Genomic DNA, 22871 nt, shown 5'->3' with positions numbered 1-22871 from the left:
GATGAAAATAATCCAGAGAAATGCTGTTTTGTGCAGTGTTTCCACCAAAGTTTCCAAGCTGGAGTACAGCAATAAATGTCAGGGACCAGCTGCTTCCTTTCTTACGTGAGTCCATGTGGACATGGTGATTCCTTCCAGATTCCCCCTTTGGGAAACACTGACTGAGAGCATTATTTACAAAAGAAATAAAGGATGTCAGCAAACAGTGGCGGACTTTATATTTTTCCCCTCTCATTTCCCCCTTCCCAGTTCACTGAGTGCCATGGCTGTGTTCAGGGGACTCATAAAATCATTTAGCTGGTGTAGGCTCTGGTTCTACTCCTCTCTGAAGTCATGTCCCACTTCCCACTGCCATGGGGGAAGGAAAATGAGGCCAGTTGTTCAAAGCACAGCACAAAGGTTCAGCAGACATTGGTTCTCCCCTCACCCTGTCCACAGGGACATGTTACATGTCCTGTGGCACGTCACTGTTGCTCCTGTGTTATATGAGCACCTTGTCACCTCTGGAGGATGCTCCGTGTTCCTCAGTGCTAGGTAAGTGAGCGATCATTAGAAAGACATGCTTATGAACATCTCTGGACATCCTAAGATTGCAGGCAATGAGGGCTTTATGTATTATTTTGATGATTACACAGCATTTGTATTGCAGGAGGGATGAGACGTGCTAGAAATTGTACATACTGATAGGGAAATGTAGTTTCTGTCACCAGGGGACACTTTCAAAAGATAAAGGAGATGGAGCCCTAGGGGAAAGTGATACTCTGTCTTATAAATATATAGCAAAGCAATGATGGGAGCTCTTGCACATGCTTATAGATCACACCCAGGGAAATACATAACAGAATTTCTAATCTTAGCTTTCCTGCTTGGATGTGTTTTGTTAAGAAATGCAGGTTTTGAGTCAGGAAAGGTTCATCAGAGTTGAAATGATAGAGGAAGGAAAGGGCTAATGAGTAAGGGGATAAGAAAACAAAGGGAGATGGGGATAGAGAAGCAACACGAATAGAAAGAAAGGTGGGTACAATAAGAATGGAAAAACATATCAATGGGGAACACTAGCATGGGACAACTATCGTTGGTAGTAGAGTGAAAAATAGCCATAATTTTAAAATTTAAAAATAGCCATAATGTACAAGTTTGGGGCTCAGGAGCTCTAGAGGCATCAGAAAGGAACTGGTGACCACTGGAACTGAGACAGGGACATTATCAAACAGTGGATAGAAGTGGGTTCTGCCACCACTTGCTATGTTGCTTCTCCACCAGCCCCCTTTGAGAGTTCTGCTCTTAGAGTAGCTCCTGAGGTCCAGCATCCTGGTACTAAGAAATGTACAAAGTACAGAGTCAAATTCCTTTGCAGTTGCCCATCATTCTAGTGAAGACCGAAATTCTGGGGCTATGTTTGGGTTTTAAGAGGAACTAATGCCAGGGTCAGACATTTCTTAGGTGCAGCCTTCCTCATTTATTAAAATGCTCTTCAAGTCATGTTTCTTTGAGCACAGCAAGAAAGCCAAACCTGTCTTTCCAATAAACACCACTTCTCTTAGTTTCTTTCTTACTTCCAGTAGAGATGACACGTCCCCTTCTCTGATTTTTATTCCTTTCTTTCCATTTCCTAAGCATATGTACCCTTGGTCTGTAATCGGTCCCAAGAAAGCTCTTTGATACTCAGAGTGATGCCTCCCACTCACAACACTCTGCAACTCCGCTACACCTTCAGCCATGTCATCACTACTGCTGCAGTGCCAGCCAGTGAGCAGGAAACTGATCCAGGTTTAAGGTAATGCTTTAAAACTGGGAGAAGGGGAGAGAGGGAGGGAGAGGCATGGTTATTTTTAACCTGGATCAATTCCCTTACCCACATCATGCTGAACCTCGCAGACACTTGCACTGGTGAAGGAGGCAATGGCAATGAGCTGGTGGCTGGGGAGTGTGAGCTGCTGAACTTTCCTTGCCAACAAAACAAGGGTGGCATACGGATGTGCTCTGCTCTGCTCAGCCCATGCTGTGCCTGCCAGTGGCTTCTGTTCCTAACACCTCCAAAATGAACCCTTCATTCCTCCTACTATGCAGGGGGTTTATGGCAGCAAGCAGCTGGAGGTGAAAACTTTCATTCCCACAGACAGCCAGGGGTGTATAAGCTCTACATGACATTGTTTTAAGTGAGCAACGTTGGCTCATCACACAGATGAGGATCTGTTTGACTGTGGTGACTGCTCTTATGGCATTATCTCGAGTTTTGTTGTATCAGGTGGTGTTAGTAGGGGCCAGCTGTTGGCATCAGGTGATCATATATGAATGTCAGCTTTCTTTTTCCTTCCTTAAAGTAAGCTCATGATAGGAAAATGAGGGAAATCTGACAATATGACACAAAGGCTGAAGTATTTGAAGGCTCATAAAAGATGCTTCAAATGTATATGTTTTGCAAAACCTCATTATTTTGTGAGGCTTGACTCATGATGGCTGAATCCACAGGACTGGTAATATTCATATAACGTAAAAGAGCTATAAACATTAAAGAAGTAAAAATGCACAAAGCTTCTACATCACCCACCAGCTGCAGCCAAGCTATGCCTCATCAGGATTTATTGCAGCATCCTCAAGCAGAGCAAGTGGTGAAGTGGCACTATTACTTCTGATTACGAATGGACTGGATAAGAGCATCAGCACTGTAAACACCCCATTATAGAATGGGCTGCACAATACAACACCTACTATATTAATAACATTAAATGCTTCAGTTTTAAAAATAGCTCTCTCAGGAAGAAAAGCAATTGCATTCTAGTCTGACACCTGAAAGGAAATGTGGGAAGGAAATAACTGTAACTGGCACAGCTAATAATGGGTTATGATGTTACCCTCCTGGAAGCCAGGGGGAATTGTCATGCACTTTAGACTGGAATTAGCCTGCTTTCTCAAATGTAAATCTGTGTTAATCATTCTAAAATTTAAAGAAAAGAAGGACAGGTGAGCTTTTGGTCCCCATTGTGCCATTTTGATGGAAGAAAAGGGTCAGAAAGCTGCCTCCATGGTTCATCTGAAGGAACCCTTATGAAGGGGAGTCAGCGACAACCCTGCCATGCAGTCTCTCCTTGCCTGCCAAGGCCGAGAAGAGGCTGGAGCAACCAGACCTTTGGTAACCTTTACCTAACGTAATAGTCCTTTGAGGCCTTTGGCAACTCAAAGATTACAGGGTTCACCTGAACACAGTAGCTGCACCAATTTAACTTATGTCATGGCTTTGATTTGCATTCCCAGAGCTTGTTCAAGGTGTGGTTTCACGGGTTTCTAGCTCTTTGTTTCCATCCCTCTGTCAGAGTTCTGTCCCTCCCTCCCAGCAGAGCTGGTGACCCTCACCATGAGTGCCCATCTCTGCTCCTTTGTGCAAGTCTAGGCGGTTTCACACACTCCTGCCTCCATCAGCCACTTGTGGGAAAATGCTGGACTTTCACTCTGGAGGGGCTGGGGCATGGGTAGATTTGGCTCTTCCAGCTCACTGCAGCAGGATGATGACCAGCACAAGTGCTGAGTAAACACCTAGGGTAGGGACTCCTTGGACTGACTTTGTCACAGCTCTTCCAGAGCCCCAGGGAGTTCAAACACTTCTCTCCCACACGCCAGCAGCACGCCTAAGCCACACGGCTTTGGGTTAGCTGGAGGAGAAGGGGACACTATCCATCTCATCGCACCATTTATTATCTGCTGATAAGAGAGAAATCAAGATTTGGGCAGGAGGAGCAAAGAGAGGCCTTGGATATCACATCCTACTTGTGGATCTCAAACTGGTTTTGGTTGTAGATAGACACCCATCACATAGACACTGCACCAATAACATTGAGTGTGTGGTTGATTTGCTGAAGGTCACTTAGCAAGCAAATGATAGACCTGGGGAAAATGTCACCTTACATCTTTTGCAGTGACCCATGCACTTCATGACAGTGCCTCCAACTGAGAACCTCTCTGCAGAGACAGACCATAGTTAAATGCTTGCATCTTCTCATCCTCTGACCAGGCATCCTATTTGAACTGAACCTTTCCTATCCTTGCATAGGCCCCCTTCCAACATCCAGATAATGCACAAGAGGCATTAGATGACACCACTTGCACTCATACACCCACCCCAGAAGACTTGATGGGACACATCCAAGCTTTGAGGTACACCAGTTTATCCATCCTAGGCTAACTGACACAATATTACACGTGCTACATGGGAAGCCCCCATGACCTCTGAGAAATAAAAGAGCTGAAGGGCAGCTTAAAGGTTTGTTTAAACCTTTGTCCCCTCACTTTTTGAGGCTAAGTAGTACATGAGCGCAGCTGAAGACCCAACCTATTTTGTAGCAAGTATGGATTGAATGAATCTGTCTCAACTCCACTTGTACAATGAGAGGCTTCTTTAATGGCAGGAAGTCGGCTGTCCCCATGTTTTTTTTCCTGAGACAAAAGTTCTGGGCACTGCTAGATGAGAAAATGGCTTTTGCTAAAGACCCAGTGAAATAAAATCACCAGAGGAAGTATTCCAAAGTCCTTCAATACAGCAAACTGTGTGCAAAGCAGTACAAGCAAAGATTACATCATTCCCAGAAACAACCAAACAGCTCTGTGAAGGTAATTACCAAGTATGATGCAAACAACTGGATAGGGGTATGCATAAACACCGCTAAACCAGAATACTGAGTGCGTTATCCTGAGAACAGAATGAGAGCATTTCAAGGAATATGTTAATTCATCAGTTCTCACCATTATTCCTGATCACAAGTGCCTGCATTTCAATACTGCCTTGGGAAGCTGTGAACATCAAAGCCCAGAGATGCACACACACATCCAGGTCCGCCAGCTCTGCCAGGGAGGCATGAATCTCCAGCAAACAGATGATAACAAATAGCAGGAAGCCAATGAAACTACATCTTGAACCAGCTCTGGGAATGTGAATCAAAACCACAATTTAAGTTACTTTGATTCAGCCCCTGTGTAGAGACTAGAAACTAAAAATCAAAGTGGTGCGTGGTACCTTTTTCAAGGAGGCAGCTTCATGACCTAAATGAAAAGAGCTGGTAGTTCCCTCAGAAGTGCAGGTCCAAATCTCAGCTGAGATATAGAGAGAACGTCTTTTCTCTCTTCAGAGCTGGCTACACAAAGGGGTTTACTTTGAAGTGTGGTGTGGCAATGTAATTGTTTCATATAAACTAGTATGCAGGAGCAGTCTCCAAATGAACACACAGCTTTTATTTCCCAGGTTGTTATTTCCACTTGGAGAAAGGGAGGGAGATACTTTAGCCCATACAGTGAGCTGGGAGCCCACAGTACCCTGTGGAGCTGCTGGGCTGTGGGATGGCTCCTGCTGCACCCAGTGGGGCAGATGACAGAGCGTAGCCAGAAGTCACTGATTTCTGCTCAGATGTTCACATTGTCAAGCCCCTGTGATTCACCTTTCAGGTGGAATCATGCTTGGAGTTCCCAACAAATCACTGCAAACTAACCAGCTCTCCCTGAGGTCACTGGGCTGGTAACTGGGTGTAGATGGCAACCAGTGTGGAGGCATTTGGTGTGCTGAAGCCAGGCAGCTGCAGGTTTTCAGACCAGGCACAGCTCTTCCATGCAATTTTGGCTGACATTTTTCTGGCTTCCCCTTCCTCACCAGCAGCAGTGCCAGAACAAGGATGCAGAGGAAGAGCAGAAGGAGCTCAGTATGGCTGAGCTGTGATCTTCTGGAAGAAATGCCTTTCAAATATCTTTCCTCATCACACACTTTCCATCCCTGGTGGGAGAGGGGTATGCTTGGTACCACCGCTGGCCCACGGGACCTGCTGTGGTGACAGGAGGCACTTTTCCACATGTAGCTCACCACACCAGACTGCCTACTCAAAAACAGACAGCTATCACCATCCAGAAAGATGCTGTCAGGGCAGAATGTGCAAGTCCCCATGTCCCGGAGTGTTGTTAATGTCACCTATGAGGATCCCTATTTCCACTGGCCTCTTTGGCAGCACAGACCTTGCTGTTGTTATCCCTGTACCAAGGCTTGAAGTTAATAAATACGACCAGGTACCCAGAACCCTGCCCTGTCCTCGACAGTGCAGACTGCATTAGAGTGTCATTAGGAGTTCCAGGATTTCCTCTTTAGTTTCTAGGAGGTCCTGTCTGCACTGTCTCTACGTGGTTGAGTAAGATTGTTGGTGGGACATATGGACCACAGAAAAGTCCATTTAATGACTGTACATTTAAGAAGCAGCAACAGGACAGCAGCTCCCCATTGTCACAAGCTCCATGGAGACATCAGCTGGGTTCATGAGCTAAGATGATCCATCCACAGCTACAGGTACCTCTTTGCTGCACCAGAAAGAAAGAGGGACTTGCTTCAGCAGGAGAGCAGAGGCTCAGACACTTCTAGGCTGTCTTATTAGCCTGTGTCACGCATCCAGTAGAGTGGCAATTTCCAGAGCATGTGTCACACAGACTTCTTACACTGATGCTGGGAGCAACACTTTGGATACAGGCCTGACGCAATGCTAGGAATATTTGTCATGATTTGGGTACATGGCATCACCGATATGGTGACATGACCTGCTGAGCTGTGTGGGACATTTCCTTTGCTATGAGGTGTGAGTTCTGCATGCTTGGCAAGCCTTTATTCATTTTAAATAGACTGGTGGATGTCAATTAGCCGTTGGAGATATGTCAGTGTTTGTCAACGCACTCTGTACTCCTTTCTTAATTTTTCATACCGTCATGGATGTGAGTCTGCTCGAGGAAACGTCAACAGTGCTACATCGCGTTCCCCTGCAGGGCCTGTGTCAGAGGCAGGGGATGGAGAACAGGAGCAGGCTCTGCACTTAGGCTCAGTGAGATCTTTTTCCTGAGTGCCTGAGTGCGCTCATGAATGTATAAAACTGTGGAACTTGTGCATAACCAGTTCAAGTGCCTCAGTGCTGGCCTGTGGGGCTTCCCTCTGTGCCCGCAGCATTGTTCCACAAACTTTGTAGGCCATTTTTAGGTCATGTTTGATTTTATATATTGGGCTACGTGTTGGATAATACTGGTGCCTTACAGAAAAATAAAAATCAGCTTTAAAATTAAGACAAATATTAGACAAAACTTTTTTTCCCCTTGGAAAGTGCAAGTCTTTAATGCTTGCAAACAGACCAAAGGCAAGGATGCTAAATTAAAGGACAAGGGAGACTTTGGTATACCGAGCACATTGTGGAGAGTCTTCTAGTGTGCGCGACCAGCTTTCCCTATCTAGGAATCTTGGAACTGGTGTGGCATGGCTTTGTAATCTGCTCACAACATCAAAGGTGGATCCACCTTCATGAACCATTTCTGCACTGGTTCTTTGATCAAGAGAGCTGTCTTGCATTCCGCAGCCTCTGCTTCTCCCAGAGCATCGCACACATTTCCACATTTCTCAGAGCTCAAATGAGGTCAACAACCATTTCCTTCTTTGTTTTTCCCTTTCTTCACTCTCAGGTCCTCTCAGGATGCTTCAGGCACAGCTCTTGTAGACTTGGAGAAGTCATGGGCAGACTTTGTCCCTTCCCCACCACAGCCAAGTTAAGGGAAAGGATTCACTGTTCCACTTGCAGGTGCCACCCTTGGAGCCTTGCCCCACTTTTGGGAGACTCATGAAACAGTGAACACTTATCACCTCTCCTTCATGTGATTTTGGACCTAAGCAGGATCCTCAGCCATCATGGGGAAGGAGCAGCCACCTCTGCCATAGGGAACATGCTGGCTGCAGTCCATACTGGCTGTAGGACAAACAAATCATGAGGGGAAAAGAAAAGCGTGTTTCTACAAAAGTTGGAGGAAACCCACTGAGATCCGTATTTCTGTTAGATCATGAGAAGGGCTTGGCTGATGTTCTGATTGGCTGTTAGGAGATAGCCATGAATTTGCAATCCCAAGAGAGGCAGCCAGGAGCTCCACACTTTGGGCACCTGAAATACCATGTAACTCCCTTGCAACTCTGCTCTGAGTCTCAACAGCCTTTAACTCTACATTGTGGTGAATTTGAAGACTAGTGGAACGAGTTGTATTGGGCCTTACTAGTAGCTGTCTGCAGTGTACATCCTACTCAGACTTCCTACAGCTCTTTTGATAGGGAAATACCACTTCAAAATTGCTGGCAATAGGAAGTGCTCTTCTGAGTTTTATATAGTGTTGCACTGGCAAAGGTGGGCTGGCTGGCAGGCAAATGGGCTGTATAGAGATTGAGTGTGCCAACAGGGTGTTGAGAAAGGGAGGCAGGGAAGAGGATGGGGAGCTGGCTTTGACGCCAGGCTCCCTCTTGCAGCCCATGTTTGCAGGGAGAGATTGTAATGTGGGGTTGTTCCACAGTGGCATAAACCAACCTAAAATGGGGCTGCTGTGGGGTTCATCCTCCTCTCCAGCCATAGATATACCGGCCTTGTGAACCCAGGGCTGGCAGAAAGCTGGCAGAGGGAGCTCAGCTGGCTGAAAACTAACACCACTGGGGAAAATGAGGAGTCTTCAGGCAAACCAGCTCCCTTTCCCAGCCATGGTGTGGTGGCACTGGTACCAGTGCTGGTGCCAGAGGATGAAGATAGGAAGGATAGCGGCAGCCACAAATTATGTCAAATTGAGGTCCAGCAGAATTGTGTCCCAGCTTGGAAGCTCCTTGAAAGACATCTGGCTCCTGGATAATTCCTTCCTTCCTCATCCACCCAATGCGAGTGTGGTGCAGAAGGGGTGCTTTGTTCCCAAAGGCCACAGGTATATTAATGCCTGGGGACTTCTTCCTTGGCCATAAGGGCAAGTGGCATGGCTAAACTCTCCCTGTCCATCCTGCCTGTTTGGGAATGGTCCCTGTATTGTTCATATTCCCCAGACTGCGCTGGACTGGAATCAAAAATCATGCCAGGGAGTGCTCTAGTAACAGCTGAATGGAACGACAATGCAATGGGTTGGCTCAGGAGGGTGGATGCTGTAACAGGGAACAGCTTATATGCAGGAATCCAGCTGCTGAGGACCAGCTGCAGCACAAGAGGAAGATACGGGAGAATGCCCATAAGGAGCCACTGACTGCCAAAGGGCAACTTATCCTGAAGGGTTATTCAGGGTAAGTTGAGATGCCATGTAATGAGATGTGCTCTGTAAGTATAGACGCCCCCTGCCCCAAAGTAAACATGTGTCTGTAAAAATACCATGTATTTCAACAGTGATGTTGCTGTAAGGAACTGTGCCTTGCAGTGTTGTGAAGTGTTTGTGCAGCCAAAAGAGACCCAATAGATGCTGCGCAGTCTGTTCTGTGAGGGGCTTTGGGGCAAGACCTTCAAATGTCCTGGCTGCTGGTATTTAAAGGTCAGTTCTATTCCAAACAGTTACCTCGATGGCCATGGTGGAAATCTGTCTTTCTAATCAACTCACAGATTTGCCCAGCTAACAACTGAAAATGTGGATTTTCAGACCTGCCAGTTCAAGGGAAGATCAGCTGCAAAAGTCAGAGCAGCTTTTCCTGGGTCTCCCATCCTCAGCAGTGAGGGCTACATAAGAAAGGCTTACAAGTCTGCAAATGGGGCTTGGGTGAGATATGCAGATGTGCCTGGGAACAAGTCAATTTACTACAAAAGATCTATTTATCCACAATCAGTATTTAGAGTAAAACTGAGCTTTGAACTTTTAAAGGCACTTTCGTAATAGAGGGGTTTACCATGGTGTCCTTGGCCAAAAATAGTCACTTACCTTATTTTCATCCTGCTAACATATGCCAGCTGGCTGCCACCCTCCATTCCTGACATGGCTGTGCTTCAGTTTTGTTGTGTGTGTAAAGTTTGTGCAGTGTGATTTAGGATTCTTTGGGATGAAATGTACTATGTAAATATAAACTTCCATTTCTGAAGCCTGTCTGTAGACATTAAGAGCCTAATTCATCCCACCGAGCAGGCGTCCACATGAAGAGCTGCCCAAACAGATGTGTCTCTCAGCATCTTCTGACACCTCATGTGTTCAGGCTCTGGAGGAAACTTCCTTGAGCTACTTCCGGGAATACCACAGTACTGTTCAGTGCCACAGCTCTTGGCTTTGGTTTGGACCTGGATTTTGAACATCCCGGTGGAAGGGTTGATTGAATATAAGGGTTTACTTCGGCATTTTACTACATAAACTTGTAATTTGCAAACAGATTGGAATCTGTATTTGGAGTTTTGCATGTTCCTTCACACGAGGTTGTAGGATAGTCCAGATCCATTGGTTAATTTCCCAATAGAGCCAAGCAGATGATAGGAATAGGTTGGGCTACAGCCATCTAAGTGCTTCTTTTTCAACCTTGTTATAAATAAAGACTGAGATTGCGTTTTAGAATCATGACAACTCCTCCTTTTCTGTCTCGAGGTCAGATATCCCTGTAATTGTGAATAATGTGGGATCTGGTCCAGTGTGATTATACCTTGCTACCTGTGACAAGTAGGGGCCTATCCCAGATCCTATGCAACACATATCCACAACGCACACTGCACAACACAAAATGAAACATTTGCAACACAGCAAAGCAAATTATCTACAAAATATAGCTGCCTATTTAAATAGTGTCCTGAATATTTATCCATAGGTATTCCTGCATCCTTGCAGCTGTAGAGGGAGTGGAAAAATGGAAAAGTGTAAATTATGGCTGGAAATGTAAAGAAAATAAAAAGAAGGGTAAAGGTAAAGTTTGCAAATCCAGCATGGTAAAGTCAAGGGTCCAGGATCACACACCTGCAGTATCCTTCCAGTGGTTTTTAATCAGGGATCTTCAATCTCCATTGACTGAACAACCAGAGTTAGTTTTTAGAATTCACAAAGAATGAAGCAGAGCTCATGTGCCTTAACAGCTGGTGAAGTTGAAATTTCACCTGTGCCCTGCCAGTACCAGCTTCTGTCAGCCCAGGCAGAGCCTGTGACACAGAAGCTCATGCCCATGTTGTGAGCTGGTAAGCAGGAAAGTCTGCGGCCTTCCAGCTCCACCTCCTGCAGCTGATTTAACTCAGATGAACATCTCTGCCTCCAAGAGCAGCAGAAATGAAAGTGGGCATCTTCCTTCATGAGTCTCTTGGCTTTGCAATGAATCCAGTTTCCCAAGGTGCAATAGCAGCAGCACATACTCTCAGCTGAGCCTTTCATGTGCACCTCATATCAGCATCACACCTGCAGAGCGTCAGGAAAGGGGAGCTGCCTCAAAGAGATGCTGCTCAGGATGCCCTTGTTGAAATTCAAACATGAAAAGAGACTGGTGGGCATTTATCCCCAGGAAAAAAAAAAGAAAAGCAGAAAGAACATGCTGTGGCTGGTATGAAATGCTGGGGGTTACTGATTAGAGGAGGGAGGTCTGCTCTGGCAGCCCTCCTTGCTTCTGAGAGCAAGTGCTACTGAACAAACACCCTGATCACCAGCAAAGCTTCTCATAAGCACTGGGATGCCATGCTGGAGAGCACTGGATGTCTTCCTCAGACAGCTTATTGGGACTTCACAAAGCAGGCAAAACCAGTGCAGTAAATTAAAACCTGGAGCTGCTGGATTTATAAGCAGCAGAACTAACCTGGACATTGAACATACACAGCAGATATAATCTCCAGGCCAGAGCTGTAATCCTCTGATGATGCAGCTCTCCAGCCCACTCCAGAGGAGCCTGTCCCCTCCTAGAGAACAGTCACCCCTCATACCTGCCTGAAGGCAGAAGAGATCACCAGAGAGAAGTCTTGGCTGTTGTACATTACACTACCCCAAGTGAGGGCTGGAGGCAGCACAGGGCTGAGGCACTGGATTTAGTTTAGAAGGTAAAGACTGCAAGGCATTATTTGGGATTAGGTTTATTTGGGATTAGGCACTATCAGCAGTTTGCTGACAGCATGTTGCTGACATTGTGTGTGTGACACCAGCAGGTGAGTGTGGAGCAGGACCAGTGACCATGGCATACCGCAGCCTGTGAATGGCCTGACTCTTCTCCACTGAGACAATGCCCTGGAGCACATCAGTTCTCTCCTGGCTTCGTTACAGCTAAGTGACCACAGCATAGATGCTCTTGCCAGGAGAGGGTCCATGAGTGGTGCCACTGGATGAGGGGTCCTCAGGCCAAGATGCAGAGAGAAGCTCAGGGTCCCTCAGCTCAGAAGAAGGTGTTTGGCAACCTCTTTGCAAGCCAGTGTGTGTGCGCATAGGAGTGCATATACCCACCCTGTACACCTCATTCTCATTTACTAGGGTTTTGCCTTCCACCCCCATCATGAATATCTCAATCTCCTATCCCCACCTTCCGACCACACATCCCAATTTCCCCTGCATGATCCCAGCTCCTATTCTCCTACTACTCATCTGCCTTAGGACATTTCTGTCCCAGATCCAGCTCCCTTATGCCCATCAAACCTGGATCAACCCCATCCCTACCTCCATCTGCTGTTAAGTCTCATCAAAGCCTATTTGCAGCCTGCCTGGATTCTCACTGGACTCCTGCAACATGCTGGGAGGTGAGCTCTCCTCCCCATATTACTCTCAATCAGCAAAGTGTCTCTCTTGTTTTCCCCTGCAAATTCAGGGAAAGAAGGAAATTATTTGTGTTTTCAAATGTACCTGTGACTGTTTGAGGCTACCTGATCCCAGGGAAGAAGAGGGAAGTGTTCTGCACCCTTCCCCAGGTTCTTTTTTATCTCCATATCCACTACAGCTGCACCAACCTCACAGCACATTAGTTAAAAATCTGTTGCTCGGGGGAGATTAGAAGACTGCTTTGGGGCCAAATGTTGAGCTCAGAACCAGTGAGGAGCAGGAACTGGCTGCAATGGCAATGCTCATAGATCTCCAGGACTGAGGTGCCTGTGGGCACCATGCCGGTCCTTTTGTTCTAACTGGGCACTGCAAAATGCCGAAGTGGCATTCAAACAAAGCAAAAATAGTAAGCATTGATGGAATCTTGACATAGCCACAGAGAGCTGAAAGACTGTACTCCCTTGCTGCTACAGAGGTTGCTGCTTCACTCATGGTGAGCAGTTCTCCAGCACTGAAACATGGGACTGGTGCCAATGCATGAGCTTGCAACATCTCTTCAAACCCCACCTCCAACTTCTCCTCTCCCAGGAGCTCCCACAACCCAATTTTTCTCTCCAGGATCCCCTCTCCTCGTTACATTCTTAATGGTTTCAGCTTTTTTTCCTTCCAGTTTGGCAAAGAGAAGTTCATTGCTGGGTTGTTAGTCCTGATGCAAGAGTTAGGGCAGCAGAAGGTGAGCACAGGCTGGTGAAGGGGCCGGGGTGTGTAGTTTGCTTATCTCTGGTATCAGCTGGGTTTGGGATGAGTCAAGGAGGTAAGTTAGAGAACAAACACGTGGGAGAGAGGGTAGGCCAGTCAGCAGCGTGGCGAGGGTGCATCTGCACTGACTCAGAGACCTCACCAATGTCTTATCATTTCTCACACCTTCCAGCTCCAGCACCAAACCTCCAGGAGGTCTCACTGGGGCTGAATTCCTCCTCCTCCGCCTCTTCATCAGGAGCAGGCACTTGGGCCCTCTGCATGGGAAACACCCAGCCAATGATTACACACACCAGATAATGATGAACACATGTATCCCAGCTGGTTGTTCCTCAAGACATACTGCAGATACATTCTCCCTGGGTGCAAGTGCTATTATAGCCTAAGGAATGATTAAATATATTTATAATGGAATTAGGAGATTGTAAGGGAAGTGGAGCCTCAAAGGAAGAAGTTCAGACATCCTGAAGAAAACAAGAAATGGTTTGTAGGAGGACACCTATTACGCTAAAACTCAAGTCCATGAAAGGCAGATGAATTCTGTGTCACAAAGTGAAATATCTCTTGCTGTCATCCTGCTAGAGCTATGAAACTTCATCTGAAGATCTGTTGTGAAAGCTAGAAGTCATGTTGTCAAAGAAATCCTCTCAACCTGAGAAGAAGAGGGCTATCCCAGTGCCTTGCATGTGAACCTTTCTGTCTAGAAGGCAGCCATACTGCAGTACTCCCTAACACTAGGCTTAAGTTGGCACCTTGGTGGAGCACACAAACACCTCCTAAAGCTCTTTGTCTTGTCCTTATTTTCCTCATCTGCTCTCTAAGGCCTTTCACTCTGGACAGGGTTATGGTAGTTATTAGTAGTTGCCAGTCATTTCAAACAGACTTTTCTTTCCTCAGGGCTCCTGACCCCTCCTCATCCTGGGCCTGGCTATAAATTGTGTTCCTTCTTTCTGCCTTGCCCCAGCTTTTGTTCTTTTTTGCTCTCTCTCCCACTCCCTCATTCTCCAAAGTGCTTGGCATATGTCTTTCATCCGCCTAGAGTGGGTTTCATGGGTATGGAATGAGCACAGAAGCTAATTAGTGATTGGTGCCTCAGGGTTCTAATTTGAACCTTGTGGTGCAGCCACATCTACAATGCAAATAAGGCACACGCTTTTGGGTGAGCCTGTGGGGTTCTTTGAGACCTCTTCAGTGGAGACCAACCTGCTGCTCCAGCTCAGGCCCAGGCGTGACCTCTGCAAACAACCTCTGAAATACTCAAGAGTGTTACCATGTGCAGCTCACAAAAGGGTTTGAGGATTTCCCTCAGTGCTCGAACAGATTTCATTGGAACATTGATGAGCTACCTGCAACTGCACCCACGTGTGTGAAAACAGTGGAATTCACTAGGAACCCTTAGAGAGGGAAATGTGGTGGTCAAGCTTTCAGGTGGCTGACTGGCACCCATTTCTGACCCCCCTCTGGCTCATATTTATTAAAAGAAATTTAGTTTAAACAGAGGGAATAAAATCAAGGAAAAATGCTCCTGAAGCTAAGTTAGTAACGTCGTAAAGAAAACGAGACAACAAATCAAAATTAAATAGATGCACCAAGACGATCTCAATAACCTCAACACAAAACCAGTCAATCCTTATAAATGTTAAGAAAGGCTCTTCAGGAAGCAGCTGTTCCTTTGGTTACAAACATGCTAAAGTCAATTTAGCATAGAAACTGGAGCTGCTTCAATAGTTTAGTTTTGAGACATTACTATCTAATGTTCACATCACAGAGCTAGTTATAAAGCTCCCGTCTTAGATTTCCGCTCTCACAGAGTAGGTAACCCTTTCCTCCCCTCTGCAGGCAGACTAAATGGCAGATTTCAACAGACCAAGTCTAATAAACAGAATTATCATGTTATTATCCCAAAACTATCTAGGGCAGCATTGAGGGCTCTAGATCGCTTTTAAAAAGTATAAAATACTTCTTTATGAGCCAACATTTAATTCTAAAATGTTTTCTTCACAGTGCAGGCTTTAGGGACAGACAAATGCACCCATCCACACAGCAACACTGCCATGACATAGCACAAAGTCTGAGAAAGTCCAGGCATTTCCTAGATATTAAACACAAACAGCAAACATTGATAAAGAAGTCATTTCCAAGAGGACTGGGCCTGGAGCTGCAGTCATGGAGGCAGCAGACGTCCTCTTGGCTCAATGCTTCCTGTGAACAGACCTTGTTTGGGTGCTGGCAGGGAGGCAGGAGGCAGGGACAACGTGACTGGCAGCGTTTTGACTTCTCTGTAGAACAACTGTGCTTGGAGAGACTGGAGAGCCAGTCTACTCTCAGCATGCTCATTGGACTTAAAGGTGAGATACCCCAGGCTGGTCTTCAAGGTTCATGAACTTTGCTTACTCTGCCTGGTGACATCTCCCTCCTCAGCCTTCAAGCAAATCCGGTGCAGGGCCTGACTTGGAGCTACCCCAGATTTGAGCTTAGCAAGTGGCAGATTTGGAAAAAGTCCCATTTATATCCACAGAATAGAAAGTATTTGGTGCCTTACAGAGCAGACACTGTACTGCTGTCAACAGTCCCCTGAGCCTTCATTCCCCTCCCTCCTTCCATTTTTGTAAATAAAATATTAAACACTCAAGATGTTTCCTGAAGATTTTGGCATGGTCTTATCTGGATAAGAGGTCTCATGATGACTCTGTTGCCAACTTATAGAAATTTCAACACAAAACTATCCTATAAAAATAGCTGCTTGCCAGGGTTTGTTTGTTTTCTTCCCAACCATCACTCAATATTCACCCATCTGCAAATTCAAAAATAAATGTGTACAATTTATTACTACTGTCATCATTCTTCTCCTAAAGAAGGCAACTTACAGTCAGCGTTCTATTTTGGAAATAAGCTAGAAGTCAAGCAGTTTGTCTCTTGCACACTAAACCTGCCAGTTACTTCTTCGCTGACTTGGCCTCTGAGCAGTGCGGGGCAGTGCGGGGCAACTTCCACAACTGATACCAAAAATCTCCAGTACTCTAAGCACAGCATTCACAGTATCCCATTGGAGAAGGAGTGGCTGTGGGGTTTCTGAGGAGCTGGGATCTTACTATCATCCCCCGAGGAGACTGGATTGGGTGCAGGGCAAGGCAACAGGGAGCAGCAGCCTCCTCTCCCCCTGCACAACCCTGCTGATGGGCACCGAGCAACAGCAGGGCAGTGTCATCCCCTTCCCTATTTGCGGGAAAAGGGAAAGTGTCATGGCAGGGGAAAGAGAGAAGGGAGGCACCATGTTCCTCCCTTCCCAGCTGTCCTTCTTTCCCACTTTTTGGAGGAGCAGTGACGATTGCACTGCTCTGACACCATCATTAGTTTACAGTAAATAGTAATAAAAATACATATTCTGTGTTCTGGACTTCTGTGTCCTTGGCCCTGCCTGGCAGGGAAAAAGCCTTGTCCCCCATCCAAAGTGTTTGGAACCTGACGCAGTGGGACTGGGAGGACACTTTCCCTTCTCCATTGCAGACTCATTTCGCAAAAAGGAAAACAAGTCCAGAGCTACAGAGAAGCACCCAGTTGGCTCATCCTTTGAAAACTGGACCCTAAGCATTCTGTGCCCGAGCTCTCCACCTCTGGTTGGCAATAAAAGCACTTCCCTATGTCCTGTTGAGAAACACATTCAAAACTGAGGAGTACTTAGTGATGGGGCAATCAAGTCCCCATGATAACAACAGGGAGCGAGATGTTGTGTGGAGCTGCCCTAGCATGTCCAACTGCTCTTGGTGGGACAGGACCACCACACTGATGGAAACTGAGGCCTTGCTACCACATCAGCTTTGTGGAAGCACAAGGAACTGAGGGCTTTGGCTGGGTGAAGCAAGTAGTGGGAGCTAAGCATCAGCTGGGGCTCATGGCACCAGCAGCCACAATGAAGAGGAAGCAATCCCATCACTTCCTTGCTCCAAAGAGGAAGGAAAATAGAAGATTTGGACCCAGTTGCCTGGTATAAGCATTAAAGGGATTTTGCATGGTTATGTTTTTTTCCCAGAGACAAATTATGCTGCTTTGGGTTGCCATGGTTCCCTGTTTCCCTGGTTACCCCTGGATAAGGGGTGGGGGGTGAGGGAACATGAGGGGATAGAAGGAGGAGCCCAAAACAAACAGGAGCCAATTGCAAAGATCCTGAACAAGGCAGATTATGTCAGCAGGCTTTTTTTTTTCCACAGGAAAAAGAACAAAAAGGCAGAATGGCTGCCTCTTGGCAAAGAGGATGGCTGTGTTTTGCACCCTTTCATGTTTTGTAACTCAAAAGGGGGAGAAGACTGTGCAACAAAATTAATGGTCAGTGAAAGCCTACAGCCCAGTGTTTAATACTTCCTTAAACTTAGAAACAAGAAGATCAGTGGGGAGAGAACCACGATGTGAAAGAAGAAATCACAGTGATGGGAGCTCCTGGGGCCAGGCAATAGAAGAGCATTGATGCAACTCCAGCTCCAGGAAGAGGAGATCAGCAAAGCTCTCCTCACCAGCCACATCCCACGCAGCCTCACACAGACCGCCCCCTTCCAAAAATCAACAGGACTATGTACACAGGAGGGTTTCGTTGTGGGGCCAAGCTCCCAGGCCTTAGTAAAACCCCCATGTGGTTTTCAAGCAGTCAAGCTTTGAGTAAGGACTGAACCAAGCCTGTGTGAACCCTCTTTATACAACCACATGTTTCAGTGGTTGGGTAAGAAATCCAATCTGATCCCAGTGGCAGCGTGCCAGTAATCCTCTCACCTCTGTCTTAATATCCTGTGACTCAGTGATATATGTCAGGCCATTTAAAACCCAGCAGTGGAGTTCAGGTGCTGTACCAATTATATTGAGTGGATGGGGAGACATGCTAGTTGAATGGGAAATAGGTCACTGGAATGATTTAACTAATAAATTATATTAATGAAAAGTTCTTCAGGGAGCTGTAGGGTTTATAGTTCTGCAGAGGAGAAGAGGGTCAGCAGGAGCCAGAAGAAAAATGACAGAGTGGGTAGTGAGAGGACCTGGCAATAGACCTGGGTAGAGCAAACAATATGAACTGAGCAGATCTTCTCTCTCTGGCACAGACCCTGCTGCTCTGGCACTGAGATTGTCTCCACATGGCATAGAGATGCCCATGTCAGGAGGAAAACTGTGAGCTGCCTGCCCAGGTCAGAATAGGCACTTTCTCATCAGGGCTAATTAGCTGGGATGCAGTGTCTCACCAGCACAGTAATACTGACCCCCAGCCCTGGCAGTAGCTCTCTTAGACCTAGCCTGGGTGTCTTCATACAGCGTTGCATTCACCACATAGAAATATCTGCAGGCCTGTCCAAAATCTGCTGATGTCAAGTCTTCCCAGCTTTGAATCAAGCCCAAGTCTGACATCTAGAAACAGAGTTAGTAAAACTGAAACCATTGCCAGGAACACACAGTATCCTCAGGTTGCCTGCATTAACAGATCAGTTTGAAATGATTCCTAAGGACTAATTTGCTGTGTTCTGATTGTTGAGATTTGGAAATGCAGGAGAGGGTTCCAGCAAGGGGGTAGCAGAGATCCTGCTCCTTTCTGCAAGGTCCCATGGCTGCCTGCAGATAAATCAAGACAAGACACGCTTTCAAATGGTACTAATGGTAATCACCAGGGAGTGCAGGACATTACTGGGTGCTGGGCAAAAGTTGCAATTAGTAAACAAGGTACCTTTGGAGTCTGGTCTCTGCCTCTAATAACAGAGATAACTTCAAAGTTACATTGTCATCACCCCAAACAAAGACCTGGAGATCCATGACATCTAATTTTGTCTGGTTTGAAGTTAGATCACTGCTGTCAGCCAGGAGCATAGCTCCAGCTGTGTTAAAGGGAGGAGGCAGCTGGGACCACATGCCTTAGAGGTGTCCCTCTCGGCACTGGTGTAGGGTGGGGTGAAGCCTCTGCTGGTGGTGCCTGCTCCCTGCCGCCAGTTTAGACAAAGCACAGAAAACCTGATTTCAGTTACCTGGCTTCTGAATGGGCCACATCAGGTGTACAAGCCTCATCTGTGCTGTCTGTGATGACTGTTGGGAATGAAATCTGTGTCCCCCATCCCAGAGCTCCTGCTGAATGTGAATGGGCCTGAGACCCCTCCTGGCAATGAAGGACAAACTGATGCTGACAGGAGATGGGCATGGGTTGGGACACCTCCCCATGAGGAAGGCATTTTGACCTTCTGCTTTCTCTCTGCCATACAGCGTCCAGTCCACAGAGTTTAATGCAGGTTGTGGGTGAATTTCATTTAGGGCTGATGCTGAGAAACCCCCTGAAACAGGGCCTTTATAAAAGCATTTATTTTTGTAGCAAGATTTGAAGAAGTTTTACAGTACCACCAGTTTGAAAAATAATCTTCAGCATTCATGACATGTTATAAATTGGGGCTTTTATGCATTAGAGACAGGACAGTAAATGCCAAAGGGGATTTATTGGTTATTGCTGCTCTGATAAAAGGGTCATTAAGAGTTGTAAAAGTCTAAACGATAATGGGGAGATGTTGTAAATGCTGTAAGTGAATAGAATGAAAGGACATGATATACTCGCCAGCTGAGGTCACTTCCTAATAGTTTATAACCCTCCTTTAAGCACTGAAGGGAAGCCTAGGTTTGCCCAGCCAGGCAACTGAAAATGCCTATCAGTCACTCCAATTGGAGTACTGGGGCTTCCTAAACAGCATCTTAATGATGAACACCCTGAGAAAGCCCAAGCCTACAGAGTAAGCTTATATACCATGTGGGGACTGGTCTCTGGAAGGGTAAGTATGGAGCATGGGTGTGAGTCACACATGCGACAACACCTGGGGCCATTCTGAGTGAGGAGGCACTAAATGTTGATGCAGGAGAACAGATCTATATGCCCCAGATATGCATATAATGGAGACAAACCTCATCTTCCTCTTAAATGCAAAAGGAGTTTTGTCTGAAATACTCCTGCAGGACTGCTGGTGACTTAGCACTATTTGCTTTATCTGCCCTGCATGCAGTGTCTGACCAATGTGTCCCATCAAAATTTAAATGTGAAGATGATTTTAAAAAGAACACCATCAATTCCTACAGCTTGTTATAAGCAGAGCTGCTGACAGCACCTGTTATTAAGGTCTCCAGCATGTCCCATTAGGAGCCTTGTTTTCTGTTGCTTATGATTTTGTCAAGCTTGAAATTTTCATTCCAAATCTCTGTTTCTTGCTGAACTACTGGGGAAGATTTCAGGCAGATCAGTGCAGCTGTGTCCAGCTATGAGTCTAGAGGAAAAGACATCATTTTGTCTGTGTTAAATTAAGACACTGGCAACTTTTTCTTTGAGGAAGCCCAATTTCTCTATACTCAGAACTCTGTCACAGCAGTGTTATTTCTTTCAGTGATCTACTTTTTGCAGTTTCAGAGGAAAATTAGGAAAATCCATAAATTATGTTCTCTGGAAGAAAAATAAATCAGCATGTGCCCAGTTGAGATGCTAGGGTATCACATCTGACTTCCTGGGGTGTGCTCCAGCCCAAGGTGGCCAAGACTTTCTCTGTGGTAAAGGTGGGAAGTGCTGTTGGTCCAGCGAGGGCTATGGGCCAGATCTATGGAGAAACAGTGGTTTTAGGTCACTGAAGTGACCTCTGAATGCTGCTGGGAAGAAGTCACCCAATATGAATGCAGAGCTGTGGGAAATTTATATGATTTAGGTGGATTTATATGTTATAGGTGGAATAAACTGTAGGAAGTGGGGAAAAGAGGTTTACACAGGAGCAAGGAATTGTGAATGGAGATGGAGTGTCTGTGCAGGAGGCTTTGAATTTCGCTGGGCTTCACTGTGATAGCACCCAAGGGAATTTGTTTTCCCCACTCCCCTGCATGGATGAAAGCCCACTCCCCCCTCCCTCAGGAGTGTTGCAATTGCCATGTGAAGCACCCACAGATGGGAGCTGCCAGGGACTCTCTTCATGTCTTCTATTTTTCTGAGCTAATCCAGCAATACAGTCATATGAAAAAACACAGGTAAGAATAAATAGATGTTTTCAAAACAGGGTTTGAAGAGTGTGCAGTAAACATGGGCTGGGCACTCTCAGTACAGAGTAAACAAACTGCTCAATCTGGGCACCGGAGGAGGGGAAGACACCAGTGGGTGATCATGTGTCTAGAGATAGCATCAAATCATTTGCCACCAGGAGACAGATGTCGGTTGAGTAAGCATTCTTAATTCCAGCATTTCTTAACTTTCCAGTGTTTGACTTTGCAACCTAATTGTGTTTACAGCTTATGTGATACACATGATACCATGCTGCGTATCATGACACTGTCGGCTCTCTCTGACCTACTAAGAGAGGCACATCAGATTTATTCCCATAACAAGACTTGAGCAGGCACACTGCAGACCTGCTCTCTGCAGCAGATGAGCTAAGGAGCTTGGCATTTCACCTGGCCTTAATTCCCCCCATCAGTCGGCACAGACCAGTCGAGTCTCCTTGTGGCACCTGATTAATAGAATGCAGAAGCTCTATGGAGACAAGCTTGCTTAATAACTTATTTGCTCTGGCAGGTACCACAGCACCTCGAAATATCAATTTCACATGAGTAAATTAATCTGAAGAGGATTAAAAGATTGGCTGGCATTTGGGCAAACAAGGTGGATATTTTTTTTCCTAGTGGGATCTATGAGTCATCTCTTCTTTGACTTGTGGGACAACTTTCAGATATTAAAATACTTCTTGAAAGTACTTATTGGAAATACTTCTAAATCCTTCACTTATTTTAGTCAAAAGAGCATTGCTATTGACTATACCTGGTCTTAAAAGCTTTTCATTTTCCAGTCAGGAGCAAGTACAATGATGCATTTTACAGCTTAACTATAAAACACGGGGAATAAAGAATTTCAAAATATCACATGAAATGAGAAGTTACTGTCTGAATTATTCACAGAACACTCGCAAATAAGGAATTTATGTAGAGAAAATAAGGACCACTATGCCTACTCAGAAGTGAAGTTTATCAGTGAAATAGTATGAGCAACTATAACTGTAAACATTTCAAAACCCAGTAACAGTATCAGAGAAGGCTTCTCAGACAAATACCTTCAAGCAACTGACCAATTATGACATTACTTAGAAAAAAACAGACCAGTCCCAGCCCTGCAAAGACTTCAGCAAATTATCAGCATCTACAGAGAGGATAACCTCATTTCCAGGCCACTGCTGAGAACAGACAAGTTGGTTTTGTTTTCCATTTAATTTTTGTCTTCTTGTAAATGGTATGCTGTTGTTTCGGTTTCCAGCACTTACGGTTAAGCTACTTATAGACAGCATGACTGTAACTTCACCCATGGAAATGATGGTGGATTTCTTTACAAGATATTCATTTGCACTTGTGTAATTGAGTGGAGAATTCTCCTCCAACTTGCGTGTTCTCGCCTGGCTTTCTTCCTGTTTGCTTGTTTTTAATTACTTATAATATGCATACAAATGTTCTTAATAACTTTGCTCATGAAATCGACATCTGCAGTGGGCTTTTAATTTACAGCTTGAATGTTTTTGTTTTCATTTTCTTCTTTCCAGTAACAGAACAGCTTCAGATATGATCAGAGGATTTAAACATCCCTTAGGTGCTCAATGGGATGCTCACTGCTTCACCCA

This window comes from Pezoporus occidentalis, unplaced genomic scaffold (assembly GCF_034315485.1).
Source record: "Pezoporus occidentalis ecotype Australia unplaced genomic scaffold, CSIRO_AGI_Poc_V1 ctg87, whole genome shotgun sequence".
Lineage (NCBI taxonomy): Eukaryota > Metazoa > Chordata > Aves > Psittaciformes > Psittacidae > Pezoporus > Pezoporus occidentalis.
The sequence above is the reverse complement of the archived record's forward strand: the minus strand, read 5'-3'. Positions refer to the sequence as shown.